The sequence below is a fragment of the Papilio machaon genome, chromosome 3 (assembly GCF_912999745.1).
Source record: "Papilio machaon chromosome 3, ilPapMach1.1, whole genome shotgun sequence".
NCBI lineage: Eukaryota > Metazoa > Arthropoda > Insecta > Lepidoptera > Papilionidae > Papilio > Papilio machaon.
The window spans coordinates 7,106,625-7,112,104 of NC_059988.1; positions in this window are offsets into that span (position 1 = coordinate 7,106,625).

Consider the following 5,480-nt stretch of genomic DNA (forward strand, 5'->3'; position numbering starts at 1 on the left):
AGACCAATAATTGGAATGTCTACGCGACTGTTGAAATCAAATAACATGAATAAATAATTCAACCATAAATTAAAAAATACAACGATAAAAAGCAATCTTCTAGATGTCTATTTAATTTATGTACATACTAGCCGCCTCCCGCGACTCTGTCCACGCGGCACTAAAAACAAACTTAATAAGTAGCCTATGTGTTCTTCCAGACTATTCTACAACTGTGCACAAATTTCATCAAGATCCATTGAACCGATCCGGAGATACCTCAAAACAAACGATCATCCATCCATCCATCCATCTAAACATAAAAACAACATAAAATAAAAATGCGAATCATCTATATATATAAAAGAAAGTCGTGTTAGTTACACCATTTATAACTCAAGAACGGCTGAATCGATTTGACTGAAAATTGGTGGGCACGTAGCTTAGAACCAGGAAACGGACATAGTATAATTTTTACCCCGTTTTCTATTTTTTTTTTTATTCCGCGCGGACGGAGTCGCGGGAAAAAGCTAGTCTATATATATAAAAGAAAGTTGTGTTAGTTACACCATTTATAACTCAAGAACGGCTGAATCGATTTGACTGAAAATTGGTGGGCAGGTAGCTTAGAACCAGGAAACGGACATAGGATAATTTTTACCCCGTTTTCTATTATTATTTTTTTTATTCCGCGCGGGCGGAGTCGCGGGTAAAAGCTAGTTTATAATATTAGTAAGATATCCCATATTGAACAGAAACGTGTTCGAGCTTGGTTAAATAAGGGATGGAGAGGTCTCAGAGCGGGTTGGATGACTTCATGTACATATTTGAATTTCTTCGCAGATTTGTGCAGGTTGTATCACGATGTTTTCCTTCGCCGTAAGAACGTCGGATAAATGTACATATCTGTGAAATACGAAAATCCTAAAACGTGGCGAGGATCAAACTCTTATGTTATGAAGAGTCTTTAAGAATAAATAAACATTAATAATGCAAGGCGTGAGTCTAAAACAATATATGTCGCTTTTTGCTGCCTTTTGTTTTACAAGAACGATTGGTTTTGATACAAATGTCTTTGAATGGTCCAAAGATATCAAGTGACAAAAATAAAGCTTCAAATGTCAATTTCACGGACAGGATATTATACCCATATCAAAAACAAAGTAGTTTCGTTTCACCAAAATCAAAAGCACATAATATGTTGAAGCACAAGGCAAATCTTTATTTAAAACCGTGTTATTCTTGACATTTTCCGACCCTAATTTATCATGGAAGCTTTCTTCTAACTTCAACTTTTTGCTGCAAGAAATTATTGCTGTATTTAACGTCTTGTAATTAAATGAGTATATCAAAATTTTGTAAATAAACATTATTTTTTCTATTTTTTTTAAAGAGAAGAGAACAACGAGGTTATCATTGACGCTCGTGTACCAGACGCTACGGACCCGCAACAAAAATGGCTTCATTTTTAATAGCTTCGTGAATGAAGTAGTTGGAAGGTTATAGTTACTATAAAATTATACATTAAGGTCATCCTATCACCGTTACAGTTTTGGTGTCTTTTTGTCTAAGCGTTATCAAAGGAAAATCCCTCACTGTAATCTATAGAGTGGAATAATTTGAACCCAAGCTCTCAAGTTGACATGCATGCCCCTAATTAGAGGTTGAACGGACGTCGCGTGAATTCGACTAGCACTCAACATCTTATGTCTACGTCGTTTGAGCCTATTTAGTTAAGAGACCGGGAAATAAAAATACAAAGACATACTTAACTAGATGCATTCTAATGATCCGATTCTTTCGGTTGATATACTTGTACTATTTATAACCGACTCATTCAGGAGAGTAAATATTTATTTAATATATAATATAACTGGGTTTGTATATAAGTAAATTCCAATGTGACCGCCTGAAGCCTAAACAAATGACTGAATCGTATTTTACAAGAGGTGTCGTCGAATTTGAATTTGACTGGTATTCTTACCACACCTTAGACAAAGGGTATTCGCTCCGAAGCTAACTTTAACTAACTCTAACTAAAAGCTTAGCACTAACTTTCGATAAGACACGTGATTGTCACGTGTTAGTTCTATACATTTTTGAAATTCGTTATGGAATCGCTTTGTAGCGAATGCGCTTTTTGTATATTTTATTCTTAATAGCAACCTAACGAATACCTATTATAGGGATAATGGAAAGGTTTCCTCTAAATCACTCTATTGGTAAATAGCATGAAAATTCTTTCTTTACCTCTGATTTTACATAAAATCATATTTAGTCGACTTTTAATACTTTTTTACAGCCTGTAAAAATGTAATAAAACAAAAGCATAATTCTCATTTCATCGTCTTCGTGATTTATACGTTTAATAATCAATGACCCAAAAACAAAATGGGCATAGACATTCATAAATTTCAACGACGTGATCCACATTTTCCGTAGCAATTAATTCTCTGAGGTATTCATTTTGCACCACCGTTAATTTAATCAATGGCAATTAAATGAGAATAAGGGGCAATTCCACTGTTTATTATAGTACGAAAATGTTAAGTTACACGATTAATTTGTAATTTTAAATAAAAAAAATAAATGCAATTTTTTTAAGTAGTTTAATGTCGGACATCTAGTTTATTTATTTTGTTACGTTTTATATTTTTTCTTTCAAAAATATTTCGTATATTCATGTGTCAAAACCGTTCAATACAGGAACGACCACGCCATACTTTTATTTACTTGTCCCAGTTTCCGTGATCATAACGAAAGATTTTCCAATATACCCTATCCGCATCTTTACGTGCACACGGCGCGCTCAATAAATCCGTTCGCAGGCCGAATCCCGATAGTCACTTCTTGGGATTTAGGAACACATTTGTACAACCAACTCTATAGACAAAAATTAAGCTTTGTATATTTTCTCAATGCATTCTTTAACTACTCTAAAGATTGTGATGAAACTTTCGTGGGATGTTCTGAATACGACAGAGAAGGGTTTGGCCCAAAAAAAATAAAGTCTATCAGGATTAATTCAACATTGCTCGCACTTTGATATTGTTTCGGACTTAATTTGCAACTCATATCGGGTTATGGTATGTAAATGAGAACGTTGCAGAATGAACAAATTCTATTACCTCTGTTTATAACGAATGAAATATAAAGGCTAGTTGTAAAAATTATTGAGGTCATAAAGTATAACATGATATAAAACGCATCTGGCCCCGATCCTTACTGCCGACCTGACAGCCTCAATAAAACCACGCCAATAAACCCACGGCTGCTGTGATTTTATAATTTTATTTGATTCATAATACATGTGTACGTGATGGAAAATATTAATCTATACGTAGTTTTAAATGTATAGATCTAAACTTTGTCAACAAAATCTTACAGCTAAGGTTCACAAATAGTAAAATTTTCTCACAATCTTATACAACAATATATGTTACAACAATTCTCAAAGGCAAAGGATGTTACAATAAGCATGTTTTCCTTTCGAACTGAAAGAGTGACGCCACCTATCCTCCACTAAGTTAAACTTAGTAAAGATGGATAGAGATGGCAAAAATCTCAGCAGCAAGAAAATTGGATGTCGCATTGATGACGTATCAATAACATCAGCTATGCCGATGACATGGTGCTGCCGAGCCCAACAATCAGGGCAATAAGGGACTTACTGGCTTGTGAGTACGCTCTGACGCATGGCCTAATATATAATGTGGCAAAAAGTGAATACTTGGTCTTTGGGGCAGGTGGTGGTAAATATCCTGTGGTGGACGTACCTGTAATTAAACAATGGTACAGAACGCGTCTATCAGTTTAAATATCTAGGTAACTATGTGACTGCCGACCTTATGGATCAAGTGGATATAGAAAAGGAAACGTAGGGCGCTGGCAGTCCGATGTAATATGGTGGCGCGAAGGTTTGCTCGTTGTAGCAAGTAACAGTAACGCTTTTAAAGCTTATTGTCAAGTGCTCTGTTCTGTTCTGTTCTGTTCTCTTATCTTCTCTTTTCTTCTCTTCTCTCCTCTTCTCTTCTCTCATCATTTCATTTAATTTCATTTCATTTCATTTCATTTCATTTCATTTCATTTCATTTCATTTCATTTCATTTCATTTCATTTCATTTCATTTCATTTCATTTCATTTCATTTCATTTCATTTCATTTCATTTCATTTCATTTCATTTCATTTCATTTCATTTCATTTCATTCCATTTCATTCCATTTCATTCCATTTCATTCCATTCCATTCCATTCCATTCCATTTAATTCCATTTCATTCCATTCCATTCCATTCCATTCCATTCCATTCCGTTACGTTCCGTTCCATTCCGTTCCATTCCATTTCATTTCAATTCATTTCATTTTGTCAATCAATTAACAGCGTCGCTTTGTCAATTCTCGCGTTCTAGCGTCAAAATTCTGTATTGCACACCTTTATGATGAAGCATTCTAACCAATGCTACCAAATTATATATTGAACGTACATAATTACATTGATAAATTATATAAGTAAATAATTCCCAAACTATTCTACAATACTGAACCAATATTACAGTTAATTCATTTTATATATTATGTATCAAAGATATCGTATCATCTATGAAATGGAATAATCCGTCCCCTAGTTCAATACAACGTACAACCGAATACAATTTTGATGTGAATAGTCAACCATAATAACACAACATTGAATACTAACCAAATAGTAAAGGCCACAAATAAACCGACTTAAACAAGATTACATTTTTATTTGACATTTATACTATATTAATTAATTAAATTACTCAATTTCTAACGATATTAATGAAAAATTTTTACTAATTCTACTTTTCAGGATTTGTAAGCTTATATTTATATTTTCGTGTTGTGAATTAAATGTATACAAAACAAACAGAAATTTTAAATATACATGCACAGCAATTAAAAACTTTAATTAATCTGTATTTATTTTATATAGTTTAAATTTACATTTCATTTAAATTTACAAGTTGTTGGTAAGAAAGATTAAAAGACAAATAATTCATGGATAAAATTACTATTTTATATATAAAAAGAAAAAATGACTGACTGATTTGTTTACACACAATCTAAGCTCATCATAGGCTTAGGACTTGAACATTTACAGAGATTTTTGATACTGCGAGCATTAAGAAAGGATCCAAAAGACATCTAAAGAATCTAAAGTGGGATGAAAGTTTGTATGGGAAAATATTTTTTTTTCCGTACAATTATCTGAAAATTAACATAAACAATTTTCAGTAGCAATAATTAAGTATCAAGTATTTGTTCTTCAAGCGGACGGCGGCGCGGGCAACAGCTAGTATTCAAACGTGCTCTATCTATACTCGAATAAACAAGTTTACATAGCGTGCGTAAGTAGCGAAGTTTTTGTGTACGCAACTCAAAGTTGGGCAGTGCAAGTAACGCTAGCTTGGGGCGGGCGGCTATAACATCAGACCGCCTTGCGCCGTCGACCAGGCTGCACACGCGCACACCATGTG